The sequence below is a fragment of the Cebus imitator genome, unplaced genomic scaffold (assembly GCF_001604975.1).
Source record: "Cebus imitator isolate Cc_AM_T3 unplaced genomic scaffold, Cebus_imitator-1.0 Scaffold136, whole genome shotgun sequence".
NCBI classification, from domain to species: domain Eukaryota; kingdom Metazoa; phylum Chordata; class Mammalia; order Primates; family Cebidae; genus Cebus; species Cebus imitator.
Genome location: NW_016107451.1, coordinates 1,742,404 through 1,753,813, shown reverse-complemented (window position 1 = coordinate 1,753,813; position 11,410 = coordinate 1,742,404). Strand labels below are relative to the sequence as shown.

General features: G+C 44.7%; 1 protein-coding gene across 2 annotated transcripts in view; it reads right to left on the bottom strand.

Annotated features, from left to right (window-relative positions):
• The window catches only part of YWHAE (tyrosine 3-monooxygenase/tryptophan 5-monooxygenase activation protein epsilon), a 44,545-nt gene that overhangs the window by 8,369 nt on the left and 24,766 nt on the right, over positions 1-11,410 (bottom strand). Inside the window, exon 2 of one of the 2 annotated variants that reach the window (XM_017541687.2) lies at positions 1,660-1,692. The exons of the other annotated variant lie outside the window; for it this stretch is intronic. The gene's annotated coding sequence lies outside the window, so the exon portion shown is untranslated. The remainder of the gene's footprint in view (positions 1-1,659; positions 1,693-11,410) is intronic. 2 annotated transcript variants of the gene reach the window in all.

Below are 11,410 nucleotides of genomic sequence, written 5' to 3'. Positions count from 1 at the left end.
CAGAGGTTGCAGTGAGCCGAGATGGTACCACTGCACCCCAGCCTGGGTAAAAGAGCAAGACTCTGTATTTTAAAAAGACCACTCATTCATTCATAGGAGTCTGAAAGCATTCAACTGAAACATGCCCAATTTTGTTTTGTAAACCACAGTCATGAAATAGGCTTAATTTAGAAGCAGTGGAGTAAGTAACCTCACTTCCATACTAGTTTATTCTCAAAATAAACTAGTAATAGTCTACTGTTCCAATGATAGTCTACCGTTCCAGATTCAAGTATAAATGCTTTCATTTTTAGATAAACACAAAACAATGCACAGAGAACTGTGTGATAAAATTACAGAAGCAGCAGTCATCCCTTTATTTAATAATAGCTTCATTTGGCCTGGTGCAGTGACTCACGCCTGTAATCCCAGCACTTTGAGAAGCCGAGGCAGGCAGATCTAAGGTCAAGAGATCGAGACCTCCCTGGCCAACATGGTGAAACCCCGTCTCTACTAAAAATACAAAAATTGGCTAGGCATGGTGGCGCATGCTTGTAATCCCAGCTACCTGGGAGGCAGAAGCAGGAGAATCACTTGAAATCAAGAGTCAGAGGTTGCAGTGAGCCAAGACCATGCCACTGCACTCCAGTCTGGCAATAGAGCGAGACTCCATCTCAAAAACAAAATAAAAAAACCTAAAACAATAATAGCTTTACGTATATGTAATTCATCAAACATAAATCAGAGGTGAACCTGTAATTAAACTTTCTAAACTGATCACAAAGCAAATCAAAAGTAACCCACCTACACAAAAAACAGTACCATTAATTCTTTTAATTGTAAAGCTTTACAGTACTACATACAGAAAAACTATGCACAGATGTCCAATACTATCGAAAATTTAACAATTACATATCGAATATTATTACACATAATTTAACTTTCTTCACATTTCTGTGCTTTACAAAATTTCAACGAGACTTTTTATAATGCAAGGGGAAATACTGAATACGCTCAGTGATAGTCTAGTGTTCCAGATTCAAGCATAAATGCCTTCATTTTTAGGTATGTACAAAACAATGTAGCACAGAGGACTGTGTGGTGATATTACAAAAGCATCAGTTATCCCTTTATTTAATAACAGCTTTATTTATATACAATTCACCCACTTAAAGTGTACCACTCGGCCGGGCATGGTGGCTCAGGCCTGTAATCCCAGCACTTTGGAAGGCCAAGGCAGGTGGATCACCCGAGGTTGGGAGTTCAAGACCAGCCTACCCAATAAGGCAAAATCCGTCTCTACTAAATATACAAAAATGAGCCAGGCCTGATGGCAGGCGCCTGTAGTCCCAGCTACTCGGGAGGCTGAGGCAGTAGAATCACTTGAACCCAGGACACAGAGGTTGCAGTAAGCCTCCCGGGTCTAAGACGCACTCTAGCCTGTGTGACAGAGCGAGACTCCGTCTCCAAAAAAATAAAGGGTACAATTCAACGGTTTTCAGTATATTCACAGAATTCTGCAATCATCATCATTTTAAATTTTCATCACTTCAAAAAGAAAAGCCCCAAACCCATTAACAATCACTTCACATTTACCCGAGACCCAGCCCGAGTCAACCACCGATCTACTTTCCACCTCTACAGACTTGTCTCTTATGCACATTTCAGGTACGGGCATACCTTGGAAGACACTGCGGGTTCAGTTCCAGAGCACTGCAAAAAAAAATATTGCAATAAAGCAAGTCACATGAATTTTTGTGTTTCCCAGTGCATAAAAAGTTATGTTTAAACTACGCTGTAGTCTATTAAGTGTATAACAGCATGTCTAAACAATGTACATATCTTAATTTAAAAATACTTTATTGCTACAAAATACTAATGCTCTTCGGAGCCTTCAGCAAGTTGTAACACTCAGCTAGTGGAAGGTTCTGCCTTGATACTGATGGCTACTAACTAGGGTGATGGTTGCTGAAGGCTGGAGTGGCTGTGGCAAGACAATGAAGTCAGCCACGCTGATGGGCTTCTCCTTTCCTGCATGACTTCTCCATAGCATCTGACGCTGTCCAACCAGCATTTACCACCCACAGAAAAACTTTTTTGTTTTGTTTTGTTTTGTTTTTTGAGACAGAGTCTTGCTCTGTCATCCAGGCAGTGGTACGATCTCAGCTGACTGCAGACTCCACCTCCAGAGTTCAAGCAATTCTTATGCCTCAGCCTCCCCAGTAGCTGGACTTACAAGTGGGCACGACCACTCCTGGCTAATTTCTGTATTTTTAATAGAGACGGGATTTCACCATGTTAGTGAGGCTGGTCTCAAACTCCTGACCTCAGGTGATCTGCCCACCTCAGCCTCCCAAAGTGTTGGGATTACAGGCCTGAGCCACTGCGCTCAGCCAGAAAAACTTATTTCAATATTACAGTGAATCCTCTCAAGCCCTGTGGTTGTTTTATCAACTGAGTTAATGTAATACATTCTACATCTTTTATCATTTTAACAGTATTTGCAGTATCTTTACCAGGGTTTGATTTCATCTCAAGAAACCACCTTCTTTGCTCATCTATAACAAGCCAGTCTTCATCTGTTGGAGTTTTTTTAGCATGAGATTTCACATCTTCAGGCTCAATTCTTTTCTTCTTTTACCAGCAGGGTCTCGCCTAGTAACCCAGGCTGGAGTGCAGTAGCCAGTTCATAACTCATATACAGCAGCCTCAAACTCCTGCCTCTGCCTCCTTGGACTACAGGTACACGTAACTACACCCACTAGATTCTTTTAAAAATCTTTTTAAGAGGCCGGGTGCGGTGGCTCAAGCCTGTAATCCCAGCACTTTGGGAGGCCGAGGCGGGTGGATCACCAGGTCAAGAGATCGAGACCATCCTGGTCAACATGGTGAAACCCCGTCTCTACTAAAACTACAAAAAATTAGCTGGGCATGGTGGCACGTGCCTGTAATCCCAGCTACTCAGGAGGCTGAGGCAGGAGAATTGCCTGAACCCAGGAGGCGGAGGTTGCGGTGAGCCGAGATCGCGCCATTGCACTCCAGCCTGGGTAACAAGAGCAAAACTCCGTCTCAAAAAAAAAAAAAAAAAATCTTTTTAAGAATCCTTTTTGCTGGGTGTGGTGGCTCAGCTCACACCTGTACTGTAATCCCAGCACTTTGGGAGGCCGAGGGGGACAGATCACCTTAGGTCAGGAGTTTGAGACCAGCTGGGCCAACATGGTGAAACCCTATCTTACTAAAAATATAAAAAATTAGCCAGGCACAGTAGTGGGCACCTGTAATCTCAGCTACTCAGGAGACTGAGGCAAATTGCTTGAACCCAGGAGGCGGAGGTTGCAGTGAGCTGATGTCACACCGCTGCACTCCAGCCTGGATGACAACAGCAACATTCCACCTCAAAAAAATAAAAATAAAGAAAATCTTTTTAGAGATGGGGTATTGCTGTGCTGCCCAACCTGGTCTGGAACTCCTGGACATAAGCAATCTCCCCAGCTAGGCTTCCCAAAGTGCTGGGATTACAGACATGAGCTACCACACCTAGAAAAATTCTTAAGAGTAAACCGTGAAAGCTGAAATATACTCCTTGATTCATGAGTTAAGGAATGAATGCTGTGTTATCAGGAATAGAAACAACATTGCTCTCCTTACACAACTCCATCAGAGCTCTTGGGTGAGTAAGTGTGTGTGTGTGTGTGTGTCTGTGAAAGAGAGAGAGATGGCCAGGTACAGTGGCTTACGCCTGTATTCCCTGCACTTTGGGAGGCTGAGAAGAGGGCAGATCACAAGGTCAGGAGTTTGAGACCAGTCTAGCCAACATGGCAAAACCCCATCTCTACTAAAATTACAAAAATTAACCAGGCATGGTGGCACACACCAGTAATCCCAGCTACTAGGGAGACTGAGGCAGCAGATAGTTTGAAACCAGGAGGCAGAGGTTGCAGTGAGCCAAGACTGTGCCATTGCACTCCAGCCTGGGCAACAAGAGCAAGATTCCGTCTCAAAAGAAAAAAGGAAAGGAAAGGAAAAGAAAAAGAAAAAGCTGTCAACTTCCAGCTTTGTATCTGTAGCTTTCTCACTTTGCTCAGCTTGCTCAGATTTGAAGAGTTAGAGGGTTGGTCCAAATTAGGCTTTGGCTTAAGGGAATAGTGTGGCAGGTTTGATCTTCTATTCAGACCACTAAAGCTTTCTCCCTATCAGCAAGAAGGGAGAAAGTTTTCGCTTTCTCATCACTCCACTGCACTCCAGCCTAGGAAACAAGACTGAAGCTCCCATCTCAAAAAAAAAAAAAAAAAAAAAAAAAAAAAATCCATTAATGAACATGTGGGTTGTTTCCCCTTTTGGACTATTATCAACAATGCTGCTAGGAACATTCTTCTAAGTTTCTGTATGAATGTGCTTTCAGTTCCCTTGAGCACGCACCTAGGAGGAACTTCAGCATCATATGGTAACCAGCTCTTTGAGGAAGGACATGCCAGACTTTTCCACAGTACCAGCACCACTTTTACATTCCTACCAGCAATGCAGGGTTCTAATTTGGCCACATCCTCAAGAACGCTTGTCAGTTTTTGTTTAAACTAGTCATTCTAGTGGGTGTGAAGCTGTATCTCATTGTGGTTTTCATTTGCATTTCCTTGATAACTAAGCTTTGAACATCTTTTCATGTGCTTATGAGTCTTCTGTGTATGTTCTCTGGAGAAAAAAATCTATTCAGATACTTTGCCAAATATTTAATTGTCTTTTAATTATTGATATGTAGGAGTTGTTCATTTTTAAAATCCCACTGACTCCTCTTAATACCCCCACGCTCGTCATCCCTTAAGGTAGTAGATTTAGAAGTAGCCTGAGTCAGGAGACGCTTTGCTTCAAGAGACATGGTCTCCCTATGCTACCCAGGCTGTATGCAGGGCAGAGGCTATTGACAGGCCCATATTATAGCACACTATAGCCTTCAACTCCTGGCCTCAAGTGATCCTCCTGCCTCAGCCTCTGAAGTAACTGAGACTACACATGCACACTACTAAGCACACCACTCCTTCAAGATTAAAGAATCGGCCAAATTGTTCCAAATGCTTTGCATGTATTAATGCATTTAATCTTCTTACTAGATCTCTGAAGTAGCTGCCAGTATTATTCCATTTTAGGATATCTCCATATAATAAAGACCATGAAGGTTAAACTTGCTCAAGATCACAAACTCAATGGGCCACAATTGAGGCCGTCTGACTTGAGCTGTGCTTTGATTTAATCACATTGCATCAGATTTGAGTATTTACTTAAATCATCTGTGGGAGGATCCCTTCATTTGCGGTCTGTAATAATAGAGGAAAATAACTTGTTTCAATGACACTACTAGAGAGACAAGTTTCACATACGAAAATGTGGTTTAGACCCAGGTATGGTAGCATCTGCCTATAGACCCAACTACCTGTAAAGCAAGAGGATTGAGAGGTTCAAGGCCAGCCTAGACAACATAGCAAGACCAAGTTTCAACAGTGCTTCATTTAAAAATAAAATGGGAGCCAGGCGTGGTGGCTCACTCCTGTAATCCCAGCACTTTGGGAGGCTGAGGTGGGTGGATCACTTGAGGTCAGGAGTTCGAGACCAGACTGGCCAATATGGTGAAACCCCATCTCTACTAAAAATATAAAAAATTAGCCAGGCATGGTGGAGGGGGCCTGTAGTCCCAGTCACTCAAGAGGCTGAGGCAGGAGAATCACTTAACCCCAGCAGGCGGAGGGTGCAGTGAACTGACATGGCGCCACTGCACTCCAGCCTGGGAGAGTGAGACTCTGTCTCTAAAGACATAAATAAAATAAAACGTGGTTTATTCCTGCTCAAAACACATTTCTTTTTCCACTTAGAGGTTAACCCCTCTCCTTAAAAAGTTTACTTTCTTTATTCTTTTCTCTTAAAGAGACAGGAATCTTGCTATGTTGCCCAGGCTGGTCACTCCTGGCCTCAAGCAATCCTCCCACCTCAGACTCCTGAATACAAAAAGCTTACTTTCATACCTCTAATATCTTTACAACAGCCCAATACATTTGATTTTCCCAAGACTGTCCCTGTCAGGTAGTAAAACAAGTCTCTGCTGAGCTTCAACAGTTTCTTATAAAGACAGAATACAAAATTATAAAAGGAACAGTCTGCCTATCTAAAGGTCTCTGTCTATCAGACTGACCAGTCACAAGGCACAATTGTACAGCTCCTAATCAAATTCAGGGTCAGGAAAAAAAGCAAACTTCAGAATCTGTCATGGGAAAAATGAGCAGGTTCTGTACTGGCTGACAGGATTAATGAACTTCTTACCAAAGCATACAGGGTCATAACTCTAACTTCTTTTTTTGTGAGACTAAGTCTTGCTCTGTTGCCCAGCCTGAAATGTAATCTCACTCCAACCTCCACCTCCCAGGTTCAGGTGATTCTCCTGCCCCAGCCTCCCTAGGAGCTGGGACTAGAGGTGTCTGCCACTGTGCCCAGCTAATTTTTGTATTTTTAGTAGAGAGAGTTTTTTTTTTTTTTTTTTTTTTTGAGACGGAGTTTCGCTCTCGTTACCCAGGCTGGAGTGCAATGGCGCGATCTCGGCTCACCGCAACCTCCGCCTCCTGGGTTCAGGCAATTCTCCTGCCTCAGCCTCCTGAGTAGCTGGGATTACAGGCACGCGTCACCATGCCCAGCTAAGTTTTTGTATTTTTAGTAGAGACGGGGTTTCACCATGTTGACCAGGATGGTCTCGATCTCTTGACCTCGTGATCCACCCGCCTCGGCCTCCCAAAGTGCTGGGATTACAGGCTTGAGCCACCGCGCCCGGCAGTAGAGAGAGTTTTACCATGTTGGCCAGGCTGGTCTCGAACGCCTGACCTCGACACGCCCACCTTGGCCTCCCAAAGTGCTGGGATTGCAGGCATGAGCCACCATACCCTGCCCTAATCCTGACTTTTTTTTTTTTTTGAGATGGAGTCTCACTCTGTAACCCAAGATGGAGTGCAGTGACACCATCTCAGCTCACTGCAACCTCTGCCTTCCAGGTCCAGGTCCAGGTCCCAGTTCAAGCAATTCTCCTACCTCAGCCTCCCAAGTAGCTGGGATTACAGGCCAAGGCACCATGCCCAGCTAATTTTTGTATTTTTTAAGTAGAGATGGGGTTTCACTATGTTGGCCAGTCTGGTCTTGAACTCCTGACTTTGTGTTCCGCCCGCCCCGGCCTCCCACAGTGCTGGGATTATAGGCATCTGCACCATACCCGGCCCCTAATCTTGATTTTAAAGACAGAAAAACGAAGCTGAGAGTAATGTCCCTAATGTCACACAATGGTAAAACCCAAGTTCAAATTCAGACAATCTAACAAGAGTCTGAGCTTTTAGCCATCACAATTCAATGCCTTTCCAACCAAAGTGCTCACAGAAACAAATTCTCCAGGCCAAGAACAGTAAAAGCAATCACACCAAGCAAGGGAAGAAAAGGGCATGCCATCAAGCACTGACATAAGAAGGTTCAGTCAAAACTGGGAGCGTGGCTCACACCTGTAGTCCCAGTTACTCCAGAGGCTGAGACAGGAGGATCACTTGAGCCCAGGAGTCCGAGGCTATGGTGAGCTATGATCATGCCACTGCACTCCACTCTGGGCAACAGAGCAAGGCTCTGTCTCTCAAAAAGAAAAAGAGTTCGGTCACTTAGGTTCTGGAAAGGTCCTGAGCTTTCTTTATATAAGGGCTAATCGATTAGCCAATGACCTTTCCTTTTTGCCTAGGAAACATCGCCCCTCTGGATCAAACTCAAATGTCGTGCCATACAAAGACTTCCTGACTGGGCGCCGTGGTTCACACCTGTAATCCCAACACCTAGGGAGGGCAAGGCAGGCAGATCACCTGTGGTCAAGCGCTCAAGACCAGCCTGGCCAATATGGTGAAACCCCCTCTCTACTAAAAATGCAAAAATTAGCTGGGCATGGTGGTGGGTGCCTGTGATCCCAGCTACTGAGGAAGCTGAGGCACTGAGAATCGCTTGTGCCCAGGAGGTGGAGGCTGCAGTGAGCCAGGACTGTGTACCACTGTACTCCAGCCTGGCGACAGAGCCAGACTTCATCTCCAAAAAAAAAAAAAAAAAAAGACTTTCTGGGCTCTCCCATCCATACTGACATTTCTCTGCACTGAGGATCAATGTTCACATTCCTAGCAAGTATTACCTAAAAAGGCATAAAAAGTATCTTCACCTCTATATTCCTAGAATATAGTATCAAATGCCACAAAAACTATACAAACATTCAACGAAAAAACTACAAAGCTAAGCAGAACTGCGTTAGAGACTGAGATACATGTTTCTGTGGGCATAACTGAGTATGTCCTAGGTAAATGAAAACTGTTTAAGAACCCCTCTAGATTCTGGGCCGGGCACAGTGACTCAAAACTGTCATCCCAGCACTGTGGGAGGCCAAGGAGGGTGGGTCACTTGACGTCAGGAGTTTGAGGCCAGCCTGGCCAACATAGTGAAGCCCCACCTCTACTAAAAAATACAAAAATGAGCCGGGCTTGGTGGCACATGCCTATAACCCCAGCTAACCAGGAGGCTGAGGCAGGAGAACGGCTTGAACCCAGGAGGTGCGGGATGCAGTGAACAGAGACTGCACCACTGCACTTCAGGCTAGGCAATGGGCAACAGAGTAAGACTCTGTCTCAAAAAAAAAAAAAAAACAACACCTCTAGATTCTGTAATCCTTTCTGGACAATTTGTATAGTTCTGTAGCCCATTTTATTTACTGGGATATCTGGTTAAATCTGTCCCCAAAGAAGTTTCTGAGGCTGACCGCAGTGGCTCACACCTGTAATCACAACACTCTCTCTGGAAGACCCGGTGGGCAGATCACTGGAGGTCAGGAGTCTGAGAACGGACTGGCCAACATGGTGAAACCCTGTCTCCACTAAAAATATAAAAATCAGGCAGATGTGGTGCCTGCCTGTAGCCCCAGCTACTCAAGAGGCTGAAGTGTGAGGATCACTTGAGCCCAGATGTCAAGGCTGCAGTGAGCCATAACTGCGCCACTGCACTCCAACTGGGAGTGACAATGAGACCCTGTCACAAAAAAAGAAATTATTTATACTGTAGGAAAGCTTTAGCAAGTCTTTATATGGAAAAGTGACTGGTATAAAAGGGGGTGGATGGGGAAGTGAGAAATCAGTCCATCAAAGCAATCTGAGAAAAAAGTGGCACTTTATACAATAAACAGATGTAAATCCCAATCAAGACCCCCTAGGACTCACTTAGAGCTAGAAAGTTAAGGACAAAGCCTGGCCCTTTCCTTTATTTTAAAAACTAAAATGATTCCATTAGCTCTGTCCCAAATCAATAAAAACTAAAACCAGACCAGTGCCAACAACAGTATTGGGGAATAACTAGAATGAGAATCAAGGAGAATATTAAAACCACCACCACAAAACACAGAGGCCAAGAAGCTTAGCACATTGGGAGGCTGAAGTGGGTGGGTCACTTGAGCCCAGGGGCTGGAAACGAGCCTGGACAACATACAGTTGACACTGAATTGCATACAGTGTATGATGAAACTTGCACACAGAATGGTGAAACTCTGCTCTCTACAAAAAGTATGAAAACGAGTCAGGTATGGTGATGCACACCTGTAGTGCAGTCGCAGGAGGCTGAGGTGAGAGGGTAACCTGAACCCAGGAAGTGGAGGCTGCAGTGAGCTATGATGGTGCCCCCGACCCCGAAAAGTCAGATAATTCAATGTGATCAATGTTTCCCTTAAAATCTCAGCACTCAGGGCCCGGGCGCCATGACTCACGCCTATAATCCCAGCACTGTGGGAGGCTAAGGCAGGCAGAGCAATTGACACCAGGAGTTCAAGAACAGCCTGGACAACATAAAAATATAACAAATTGGCCAGGTGTAATGGTGCCCACCTGCACTTCCAGCTACTCGGGAGGCTGAAGCACAAGAATCACTTGAACCCAGGAGGCAGAGGTTGCAGTAAGCCGAGATCATGCCACTGTACTCCAGTCTGGGCAGCAGAGCAAGAGCCGTCTCAAAAAAGACAAGAAGAAAAGAAAACTAAAGAGCGAAGAAAAGAAAACTAAAGAGCGAAAAAAAGAAACTCCTCCCAAAGGGAACTAGGCTGTCCCGAAAGGGAAGAGTATTAATGCCCTTTTTCTGATTAATTCATACTCTGAGGCATGCTTTAAATCAAAATGGCCTTCACACACAGCATGCACACATTTAACATACCATCCAAAAGATGATTTTATTTATCTTTAGAGTAACTGGCAGATAATTATGCAACAACTCTACTTCCCCTAGATTCTAGAAGGCAGAGGAGTCTGAATATATTCTACTTAGCATGAAAAGATTGAAAGCACAAGACAGACGGTAAACATTTTTTAAAGAATTTATAGTTCTGAATTGCAAATGACAATTCTGCATTCCCAAAAAGGATGAATGTGCTTGTGAACTAAATTAATTCCCAAAGGGCCAGGTGAGAGCAGTGGTGGTGGCTCATGCCTGTAATCCCTAGCACTTTAGGAGGCCAAGACAGGCAGATCTGAGATCAGCAGTTCAAGACCAGCTTGGCAAAAATGGTAAAACTCCATCTCTACTAAAAAAATTTTTTTAATTAGCTGGGCATGGTGGTGGATGCCTGTAATCCCAGCTACTCGGGAGTCTGAGGCAGGAAAATCCCTCAACCCTGGAGGCGGAGGTTGCAGTGAGCCAAGACCGTGGGCCACTGCACTCCAGCCTGGGCAACAAGAGACAAACTCCGTTAAAAAAAAAAAAAAATACTACCTCCAAGAATCTGGGTGGCTAATCACAAACCTCTATTATTTCTCCCTCACATTTTTAACTGAGTCCACCATTCTGTAGCTGCACTATCCAGTACTAGAGCCTTCCCTGGTCAAAAAAGCAAGGAAAGAACCAGGAAATCACTTTTCACTACCTCAGTATACTTAGACATACGATTTCTCCTGATATTTTATTGGCCGAAACAGCTCACCTTGCCTTGTCACATGTCCCAAAAAAAGGCTAGGGAAGAGGGAAAGCAGTATGTCTCAACGTGGCCCCCCAAAAGCCAATTAAATGGTACTTTTTCTTTTTGAGACAGGGTCTCACTCTGTCCCCAAGGCTGAAGTGCAGTGGAACGGTCTCAGCTCACTGCAACCTCCCGCTCCGGGATCACATGAGGTCAGAAGTTCAAGCACAGCCTGGGCAACACAGCAAAACCCCGTCTCTATTAAAAACATTAGCCGGGTGTGGTGGTGCCTGACTGTAATCCCAGCAACTCGGGAGGCTGAGACACAAGAATTGCTTGAACCCAGGAGGTGGAGATTGCAGTGAGATGAGATCCTGCCACTACACTCCAGTCCGGGCAACAGAGCCAGAATCCGTAACCAAAAAAAAAAAACAAAAACCCTCCAGAGACACTGGCATT